The sequence below is a fragment of the Equus caballus genome, chromosome 12, assembly GCF_041296265.1.
Source record: "Equus caballus isolate H_3958 breed thoroughbred chromosome 12, TB-T2T, whole genome shotgun sequence".
In the NCBI taxonomy this organism is placed as follows: domain Eukaryota; kingdom Metazoa; phylum Chordata; class Mammalia; order Perissodactyla; family Equidae; genus Equus; species Equus caballus.
This window is the reverse complement of record NC_091695.1, coordinates 37072705-37083685: the sequence shown is the minus strand read 5'-3', so window position 1 is coordinate 37083685 and position 10981 is coordinate 37072705.

Here is a 10981-nt window from a genome sequence, read left to right as displayed (position 1 = left end):
CCAGGTTTTGTAATTTATACCTTTACACATGTTCAGTAGATTACCAGGAACTGCACGAGCTGTGTTTGTCAATTGAGACATCGCTCAGACTCTTGTAGGTATCTCACTAGAGGAACCTTTGTTAACTGGGGGGACACTTTTTGCTGCTACCTTCAGGTATTCTTTCAACCTTCTTTCAGAAACCTCATCTGTGATGTGCCTCCTTCTCTCCCTTATGTAGACAAGAACCGAAACCAAGAACCAGTCACAAATCTCTCTACTATTTGGCCCTTTAGTCTCCAGTAGAGCTAAATGTCCTTTATTGGAATTATATAAAATTATCCCCACATTAGTCTATTTATTCAAGTTTTCTTTTGTGTACTTTTGGAACACTGTAAAGTTTTATTTCTATATATCTTTCACATTCCTTGTTAAGTGTTTTTCTATCAGAACTTTATAAATTTTTTGCTATGGTAAATGAAATTCTCTTATTAAATCTTATCTTCAAGCACACAAACACACACCTATTTATTGTATGTACCTATCATTTCTGTACATAATGTTGTTCCCATGTGGCTTACTGAATTTGCTTAGAGCGTATAGTAGTTTATAGTTGATAATCTTGGATTTTTGCAGTATAACATATTCATATTTAAATAACAGTAATTTCAACCATTTTCTTCATGTATTTTTCTTATATAACCATTTTGGTTAACATACTAGGAATAGTAACACATAATAGTCTTATATGTTTATCTGGATTTTCACTTTAATGAGACAGTCTTAGTGTTTCCCCATTAAACATGATAAAGACTTTTAGACTGTGACTGATGTTTACCATGCAACTCTTTACATTTTATAGATAATTTTTGTCAATAATAATGTAGAAGTCTATTAAATGTCTTATCAAGATTGTAAACATGAATAGCAGTTAGCATATGAGTTTTCTCCCTGAATCCATTAATTTCATAAATTATAAGAATATTTCAATATTAAAAAATGTAGACATTTGAAGAAATATCCACATGTTCATGTTTTATTTCATATAATATGGACGATTCTCCCTGCTGTTTTTTTTCCTGAGGAGACTTAGTTTATGTTAATCATCTCTGTGTCTTGGTGATTAGAAATTTGTTGAGGAAATTTATCAAGGTGGTTCATTAGATCAGGCTTTTTGGGTATTAAGACAGAAGTTTTGAAACTTCTGAAATCAAATACGGAAAGCAAACTCAGAAACTCAAACTGTTAAATAGTTTAAGGCAGGGAGTCCAACTGACTTCACTCCAGTCATTTGATCTAAATGTAAAATAATTACCCAAAAGATGGAATCAAATGAAGTAGTACAAACTAATCATCATCTATATAGAATTTTAAAATTTTCTTTGCTACAATTTTATGTACAACTTTTAATAGTCATTTTAAATGAAAGTAATCCTTAGGTTTTTTTCTTTTGTGAAACCTTAGTAAATTTTGATACCATATTAGAGTTACTTCATATCAGGAAATGAGAAGCTGTCTTTATGTTTCAATCCCCTCAAACAGTTTAAATACCATCACAGTTAGACACTCTCTGAGGCTCAATAAATTCTCCTGTGAATTCATCTGGTAGAATTTCTTTTTTGTTTCTGAGAAAAGGGTATATTTATTTACAAACTTCTTTGTTTCTTCTAATACCGTTGGTCTGTTTAACATACTTATCATATTTTGGGACAAGTTTTAGTAAGTCATGACTTCACATGTTTGTTTAAAGATTTTTATCTGTATTTTTCTTTTTATTATTAGTTTCTTACTTCAGGTTCCTTGTCAGTTGAAGCAGGAACTAGAACTACAAGAGGTCTGGTTATCTTAATATTTCCTCTTTTTTGGTTCCAAAAGAAAGATTAACTAAGAATATGTTCTGACAGAATAGGAAACAAATTTTTCCTATTCTTAAAAAGTTAGGGGAGATGGTAAGTTTTACCTAGTTGAACTGATCTTTCAAAAATTGTAATACAGGGGCTGGCCCCGTGGCCGAGTGGTTAAGTTCGCGCGCTCCGCTGCAGGCGGCCCAGTGTTTCGTCGGTTCGAATCCTGGGCGCGGACATGGCACTGCTCGTCAGACCACGCTGAGGCAGCGTCCCACATGCCACAACTAGAGGAACCCACAACGAAGAATACACAACTATGTACCGGGGGGGCTTTGGGGAGAAAAAGGAAAAAATAAAATCTTAAAAAAAAAAAAAAAAAAAATTGTAATACAAAATTGTCTGACAATAGAATTACTGACATGAGGATGAACAGTCGTTGGGAAGGTACTTCCTGGGAGAATCTTTATGAAAATACAGAGAAGTCCTGAGAAGGTACGTCCAATGTATCGGTCATACAAACCCTACAACCTGAGATCCAGCCCCCATGACTGTGGCAACAAGTGTTGGTGTGGTGTCATATTTATTGACTTATTGATGAAAATATGTACTCCAATTGTACACAGAAAGGATTTTGATTCAGTTTTCAATGAAAGAAATTCATAATAAGGCTGTTAAAAAAGAAGAAGCAAATTTAAAACACAGCTTTCATGCCAAATGTCTTTCCCAAAGCCAAGAAAAGGCAAAAGCCCAGATCTCAATAAAAGTTTTTCTAGCTAAAGCCATATTTGTATTTTCTTCACTCAAAGGATAAATATCAAACTATAGAGATGGTCACTATGGCTTTTCCAAATCTGACCTCAATCCATCTCCCTAGCATGTCCTCCAGTTATAACCATTAAAATCTACCTTGTGCTACAGCCACTCTAAACTTTTCACACTTTCTTCAGGAATTTTAGCTCTTGCAAAAAGCCTCAAAACTTCACTGAGAGAAGAGAATATAAGAAAAGGAATACACAGCAAAGTGAGACAATACGCAACAGGCATAAAGGCATGAGAGGCAAGTGGCATTTAGAAAATAATGAGAAGTTAGGCACCTGACAGAGAACATAGTAGGAGATGGACACAGACAGAACTATCTGACTAAAGCGTAAAGGATATTGAAAGCCTTGCTAAGGAGATTGGAATTAATCTCATTGTCCCATGGGAGTCATCTGAAGGATTTAAGCGTGGGAATAACTAGATCATATTTGTGTTTTGGCAGGAGATTAGAGTTGAAGCTTCTATAAGGAAAGAGACAAGTTGGGAGACTATTGCACTAATCAAGACAGAGAAGATGAAATGGGTTGGACAAGAAGTGGTGGGTGTAAAGTGATTGATGGAGACATATCTGGGGGTGTTGTTGGATTGTTTAATCGCTTTTCCTTCCTTTCTAGGTCCAAGGTAGCCTAGGAGTGAACATCACCAGCTCTGTCTTTGCTGCATCAGGGATCATAATCACTATGATCAGCATGATTATTCTTTCAGACAGTTACTATAACTGGAACTATAGAGAGGGGTTGGAGAATTATTACAAGCTCATACATATTTTAATGGTTAGTGCTTCCTTTTTTCATGGGATACTGTGGTGGAAGCAAGTAACAGGAGCCTGGGCTCTGGCAAAAATAGCAATCAGTATTCCCTAATTGGTGAATCACTTTGGAAAGTTAAAAGTTATTGAGACATAGGGCAATCTTTCATTTAGGAGTCAGGACCACATCTCATCTCATCTTTCTCTTTGTTCCTTCTCTAAATGTGATGAGGAGAAGTAGGAAGAAAGCCCTCGTAGCTATGGGACACAGACTCTGTAATGGTCAGTGTGCTAAGAATTTTGCATAATTTTTCCTGTTTAATTTCAAAATACCTGTAAGTTTGTACTGTTACCTACTCTAAAACTAGAGCTGGATGTCAGTCTCTCTACGTCCCACGGCGTTCTGTTGGAGCCCGAAGCAGTTGCCTGGTTCTCTAATAATAAAGGAAAATTCTCTTGATCATTAGCCTACAAATGGCGAATAACCCAGTATCCCTCCCAACACCTCTGGATGTTCTTACAAGATTAAGCACTTTTGGCCTCAACATCCAGCTCTTGGAAAACTCTCAATCTCTGTTTCATATTTCACTATCTTTCTCTAGCACTTGTCCTCATCCAAATATTAGCTTAATTGCTTTATTCTCCAAATTACCACTTACACAAGATTTTGTAGGTGGTGAAACATCTAGAAGTTTTGGATAAGTGCGGGAAGGAAGAGTTATTGCTGCACCCGTAGCAGACTAAAATGCAATGGAATCTTTATTACTAAAAAGTCTACTAGTCATTCTCAACACCATGGAGTTTTCTGTTACCTCCCCTCCATATGAGCTTCTAGCCTTTCACTGTGCTGCTCAGTTCTTTCTCTCATTGTCTCCTTTCCAAACCCAAATTTGGAAACTCAGCATTCTTTCTAACTTCTCATGCAGGTAAATTGCATTAACTTGTCTTCATTCCTACCTAATCCTAGGTGAGTCTCAAGTGCTATATATTCACGCCAAAATAACCCCTTCAGTGTTTTTGCTGAAATCATTTACTCCCCTTGAGATTTCTAACTGTTCTTACAGTAAGAAATTTTGTTTATTACCACCCCTTCAAGATAAAAAGAAAATTTCTTCCAAGAACTTTAGAGCTTTTTCCAAGATCACGCAGTTAGAAATTGACAAAAGCAAGATTAGATCCTGGAACTTCCTGCTTCTAATCCACCTATTATTTAATGTTTGCCATGTATTTATGCTGAAGAGGAATCTTACTTTCAGTGTCGGAAATTCTCTCCACTCATAGACTTTAAGGGCACAATGATAGGGACAAAATCTACGATGTAACAGCTTCATAGGGCTGGCTGCTGGGCATGGGACTTGTGTGGTCACACAGGGCTTTGTAGACAGAAGTTTTCTGTCTTTGGTTTACTGCTCTGCTGTTGCTGCCTTAAATTCTTAATACTGTTTTAACAAGAGGCCCTGTAGGTGATGTAGCCAGTCCTGCCTTCATCTCAATCACCATCTCCCAGAGGCTGTCACCAGTTCTTACTAAACACTTTTTCTGCCTGTCCTTATAGCAGAGCACATCCATAACGGCTTCTTGGGATCTGATGCATCCAATTTATTCCTACCTGGATACCTGCACAGTTAGTAAACAGGTCTATGAGCCTATACTTTATGCTCAGTCCTGGGTTGGGCATAGTGGGAGACATAAGAAGGAGACCAGTCTTTACCTTTAGGAAGCTCCAGTCCTCCTGGGAGAAAAGTAGAAATATTGGAAAGCAGTTAGAGATTGACAAAGGACCAAGGGCTTACTTTTAACTATAATTTTAAAAAGAGGTTAGAAAAAGGTGAGTTCTTTGTAAGAAAGGTAGAGTGCACACTGCATGGAATCATTAGGAGAAGCAGATGAAATTGCCAATGATCAACTGTACTTGATCTAAAAATACAGTGATTTCATATGGCTCAAATTATATATATTACATGTATTTTTCTACTTATTCCTGGGAATGAGCCTGACACTTGTTTTTTGTAAATAAAGATTTATTGGAACATAGCCACATCCATTTGTTTACGTTTTGTCCATGGCTGCTTTTGTGCTGCAGCAGAGTTGATGGTTAGTGATCAAATGTCCTGCCACACCTGAAGTATATTCCAGCAGGCCCCTGATAGAAAGTTTGTTAACTCCTGTTCTACCTCACTAGATGGAAAAATCCCTGAGGTTAGGGAAATTAACTGTTTTGTTTGCTGCTCTGTCATCTATACCTACAATTTCTGAAACATATAGGCTGCTGAATATGTTGAAGACATGAGTAAATAGATAAAGAAACGATGAATGCAAATATTCTCAAGGTTCACTTGAGTCAGTGTCACTCATGTCCTGGGCTCTTGATCTATTGGCTCTTCCACAGAAGAAGCACCATTCCTATCTGTGGAGAAAAAAGGAAGAATATTTAGACCAAAGAATCCCAGGAATCAATGCAGGCATCTAATTCAAGTTTTTAGGAATAAGAGTACTTGCCAAAGTTTCTAAAATCTGACCATTTTTGGCTAAAGATTAGACCTAAAGTCAATTCTGTAAGAGGGATTCAAGACCAACTAACTTGGTGTTCATTGTTTCATTTGTTTCTTATTGTTGCTGTAACAAATTACTACAAATTTAATAACTTAAGACAACATAAAATTATTATTATCCTGCCTACAATTATTAGTCTGCCTTCAATTACTAAGATATGAGGTCATATTATTGTGCCAACTGTAAGGAATCTGTAGTGTCTGAAAGAACTAAGTTGATTATTATCTTGATAATCTCTTCCCCCATTTTACAGTATTTCACATTCTGTATCTACAATAGCATTGGAAAGTAGAGGGTGGGGGAAAATGCTCATTTCAGTAGTGATGAAAATAACAGGATAAGTGACATTCAACAGGCTATGAACTAGATAAGAGTATGGCTGCAATTAGGAGCCAGTTTTTCTGACCTCTGACCAATGGTTCGTGTCTTTTGGTATTGTAATCAGTGGTCGTTCTTTTGGGTTTCTCATCTCTGTTCTCCATGTTCCCTTGTTATGAATTTGTTCTTAGGGTATGGATGGTATGATGCACATTTTAAGTGTGCTGGAGTTCTGCATTCCTATGACTGTCTTTGGAAGTAATGTAACCTGTTGTAATCGTGATAGGGTGAGCATCAGGCTTCCCTTGAAGATACCTGCATTCATTTTCTATTGCTGTGCAATGGATTACACAAACGTAGAGACATAAAACGACACACATTTATTATCTCTGAGTTTCCATGTGTCAAGAGTCTGGGCACAGCTTAGCTGGGTTCTCTGCTCAGGGTTTATAAGGCTGTAATTAAGGACTTGGCTGAGGCTGTGATCTCAGCTAAGGCCTCTGGTCCTCTTCCATGCTCATATGGCCGAATTTATTTCCTCTCAGCTGTGGAACTCGTGAAAACTTGTTTCTACATTGAGGCCTAAGGGAGAGCAAAAGTCTTTGGTGATTTCAGCCACCTTTAAATGGCTCACATGATTGGACTAAGTCCATCCAGAATAATTTCCTTTTGGATAAACTGAAAGTCAACTGATTAGCAGCCTACTGACAGCGTGATATCCCATCATAAACACAGGTCCCACCCATACTGCAGGAGAGGGAATCACACTTGGGCATGTGTGACTTGGTGTCATCTTAGAATTCTGACTATCACAATGGATAAAGAAAAGTATTTTTCATCATCTTTAACCCCTCAGAGGGCCTTCTCTCCTAGTCCAGATCAGAGAACACTTCGCAATGGAAAGGTCCACGAGGAGTGCTTGATGTTACTGCATTATCCTATAATTCCAGCCTTCCCTGGCTGTTGAAGAAAGGCAGGGTTTCACACTTCTCTGTCAGTGTGCGCATACCTGCCCATTCTCTTACCCTGAGACCTGCAGCAGATACTCCCGGCTGCTGAGCAGAACAAAACGGCAACTGGAAAGGCTTGGAAAATGGGAGGAGAGAAGAGATCCAGAGGCACTAGGAAGAATAGAACAAGGATATTTTCCAACAGTTGAGCATTCCAGGGTGAGAAAATGGGTAGTACAGGCCGGGCAATGGTCATTAGTTTCATTACCCAAAGACATTGTCAAACAAAGGCCAAAAACAAATCATAAAACAATAATAGTTTGATGAGATTATTTTTATGGTGCTCTTCTCCCCCATTTGGTGCCTCTTTACTCTCTTTTGGGGCTCCCATGCTACACCACATACCCCACCCCCAGAGCCCTTGCCCATAGAAAAGAGATTGACTAAATCACATTAACTTTATTGGTGGACTCTTCAATTATGAGACCCTAATAGCTAGTTTCTCAGCAATTCCCAGTGATTTTGTAATTTCATTAAGTGAAGCATTTGAACCAGGGAGCAAACTCCTTAGTAACGTTCATATCATAATATCTAGCACTGTGTCTCCTTCTGCTCCTGGATTAGTTATATAGCTGGGAAATGTTGCTCCTGCTAATTCCACTGCTTATAGAATTAGGAAGTGTGAATCAAGAAAAGCAATGGTGGGACCGGCCCAGTGGCACAGTGGTTAAGCGTACACATTCCGCTTTGGCAGCCCACGGTTCATGGGTTCGGATCCGGGGTGCGGGCATGGCACTGCTTGGCATGCCATGCTGTGGTAGGCGTCCCACTTATAAAGTAGGGGAAGATGGCACAGATGTTAGCTCAGGGCCAGTCTTCCTCAGCAAAAAGAGGAGGATGGGCAGCAGATGTAAGCTCAGGGCTAATCTTCCTAAAATAAAAAACAACAGGAAAAAGAAAAGCAGTGGCTTTGGGCCATATAATGCCCAAGCCTCTATCTCTTCCTGGATCTCCTCCAACACGCACTCTTCTTGACAGTTATGCAAGAACACCACTTGCGAAAGCACCAGAATCCAACTCTTTATATTAATATATATATATACATAAAATTCGGAACTATATTCTCATTTTCCCCCAAGAACTCCACAACACATTTCATCATTCTTTATGCACAATAGCAGAAGTTAAATAAATATATCATGCGTTTTATGAGTCAATAGCCCTTGAAATTTTTCATCCATCTTCAGGATTTTGTAAAAAGACATGAAGGTGGTAAATAAGATTTGGTGGAAAAAAAGGCAAAAAGATATTGTTGAAGTGACGCCTCCATACAGACTATGTATTTCTGCTTCCCTGGCCAATACTCTTCCCACTTGTTTGACTTTCGTTTCCTGCCTTTGGGAATGCAAGGCGTTTTTACTGGTAGAAATTTGAGATGTATGGCTCTTCCCTCTGTGTCCTTTTCCTGCTAGGCTTCTCCCATAGAAAATACCTTTGACTGGCACAGTCAGTACTTGTATGTGCACAAACCATTATTTGAGTATAAATACACGTGGAGTAAAAATCACATCATGGTCAAATTCAACTTATATTTTCTCTCTCTTTCTTTTCACCTTCCTTCTCTTGCCTTTCTCTCTCCTTCTCTTTCCTACAGGGCAGGGTTACATCCTAATCAAATTTGTATCCGGTGCCATATATGATTGAGCACACACATGGTATTTACTGAATGTTCATTAAATACATTTGACTTATTATAGAGCAAAAATAAATTAAATAAAATTAGAAATAATAAGTCCAGGTACTGCCTACTTCCCATTCAGATATGATATGGCGGAAAGAGACTGTTGATATCAGGAAATATAGTATAGTAGTGAAGAATGTGGGTTTTATAATCAGCAACCCTGGGTTTTCATCTCAATAACTCCATTTCTCTCGATTGTTACCTGTGTGACCATGGACATGCTGCGAAATTTCTCTGTACTTCATGTTTCTCTTCATTAATTTTGTGATTATATCACCAGGCTGATAGACACGTGATAAATACTTGATACAATATAGGTAGAGCATCAACTACTCCAGCTGGCACATACTGAACTGTAAGGGTTTTAATTTACACACATACTTGAGTATATGCACATGTGTATTCATTTGTATACATATAATATCAATTCATTATCATTTTTTTCAACACGTATTTATAAAATGCCTATGATGGGCAGGTATTGTTTTAAGCATATGAGAATCTAGTGGTGAGCAAGAGGGATGACGTCCTTCCTCTCATATAGGTTAAACCAACAGGGCAGGACATAATTGAACATATAAGTAACCAGTCAAAATATTTTCATATATTGTTAGAAGCTACATGGAAAGTTATGTGTACGGTAATGAGCTAGAATGGTTGGTGGTAGTGCTGGGGGAGTATGGGACATTAGAAAGAGTAACCAGGAAAGTTCTCTCTGAGAAAGTTGTAGTTTATATAAGCAGCCTAAGACTGGTAAGTTTTTAGCTATAAAAAGTTCCTACAAACATCTAGGCTATTAGAGCAAGATGTTATGATTCTAACTTTTAAAGAAGACTGCCTGCATTTCACATCATGTCCTTTTAAACTTCTCAGTAACTTAGAGGTCTGTTTTAATTGATTGATTTTTCTCCTGGTTATTGTCATTTTTCTGCTTCTTGGCATGAATAATAATTTTTGATTGGATGCTGGATATTGTTATTTTTGTGGTTGATTGCTCAAATTTTTTTCAAAGAGTGTTGCACTTTGTTTCTGGCAGGCAGTTAAATCCAGTTTGAGACTTTTTAAAGCCTTTATAGGGAGGCTATAAACTTGTTAAACTTGTTATGACCCTTGGCTAGTTTAGATGTATTGTCAAGGCATAATGAAAGTGAGGATGAAGGAGTTACAATTTCCCTTTATTAGGGTGAAACTCTGCCTTGTACCCAGAAGGTTAACGTGGGAAACACAGTAACCCAAGTTTCGGGGCTTGCTTTGCAGAAGAGCTGGAGAACCTAACCAAAGTTTCGGGGCTTGCTTTGCAGAAGAGCTGGAGAACCGCTGATAAGAGAGCAGCTTGCTGACTGCCCCTGCCCCACCTGACTAAGCATCACATAGGAGCATTGAGATGCTAAAATGACCAGTTGTCAATTTTAGACATCACAGACTAAAAATCCACTGCATGCAACACAGAGAACGCCCCCTCCCAAATTTGCACATGTGATCCATGTAGGAATATGAAAGACAGTCCTGCCTGTGCAGAGGATTCTTAGAACTTCAGCCCCAAAGCCCCATGTCCCCTTCCTCTGCCCCAAACCCCAGATGAAAGCCTTTTCCTTTTCCCCTTCAAGGAGGAGCATCTGAGTTTTAACTTGCATCTCCTCGTCTGGCTGCCTTTTGATAATCAACCTCTTTCCTTGCCACTAGCCAGGCGTTCCAGTTATTGGCCCTCCTGTGTGGCAGGTAAATGAAGCTGGTTATTCTTTGATAGGACTTCTGGAATGTCAGCCTGTAAATGTGTACTATTTGACAATAAATTTAAAAGGAGTCTCTTTCAGATTTCAGGAGCTCTGTCTCTACAATGGCTACCTATTTTATGGTTCTCTACTCACTAATTCTTGCTGCCTCAGCTCCTTCAAACTCTGATTTCTTTCTCCTCAGTACAAGAAGAGCCACAGGAATCCATCTCCTTGACCATGGTCTGGAAAGATCCTTCATGCAGAAAATCAGAACAGTTGTTATTTGTATATTTGTTGCCATTTCCTCAATG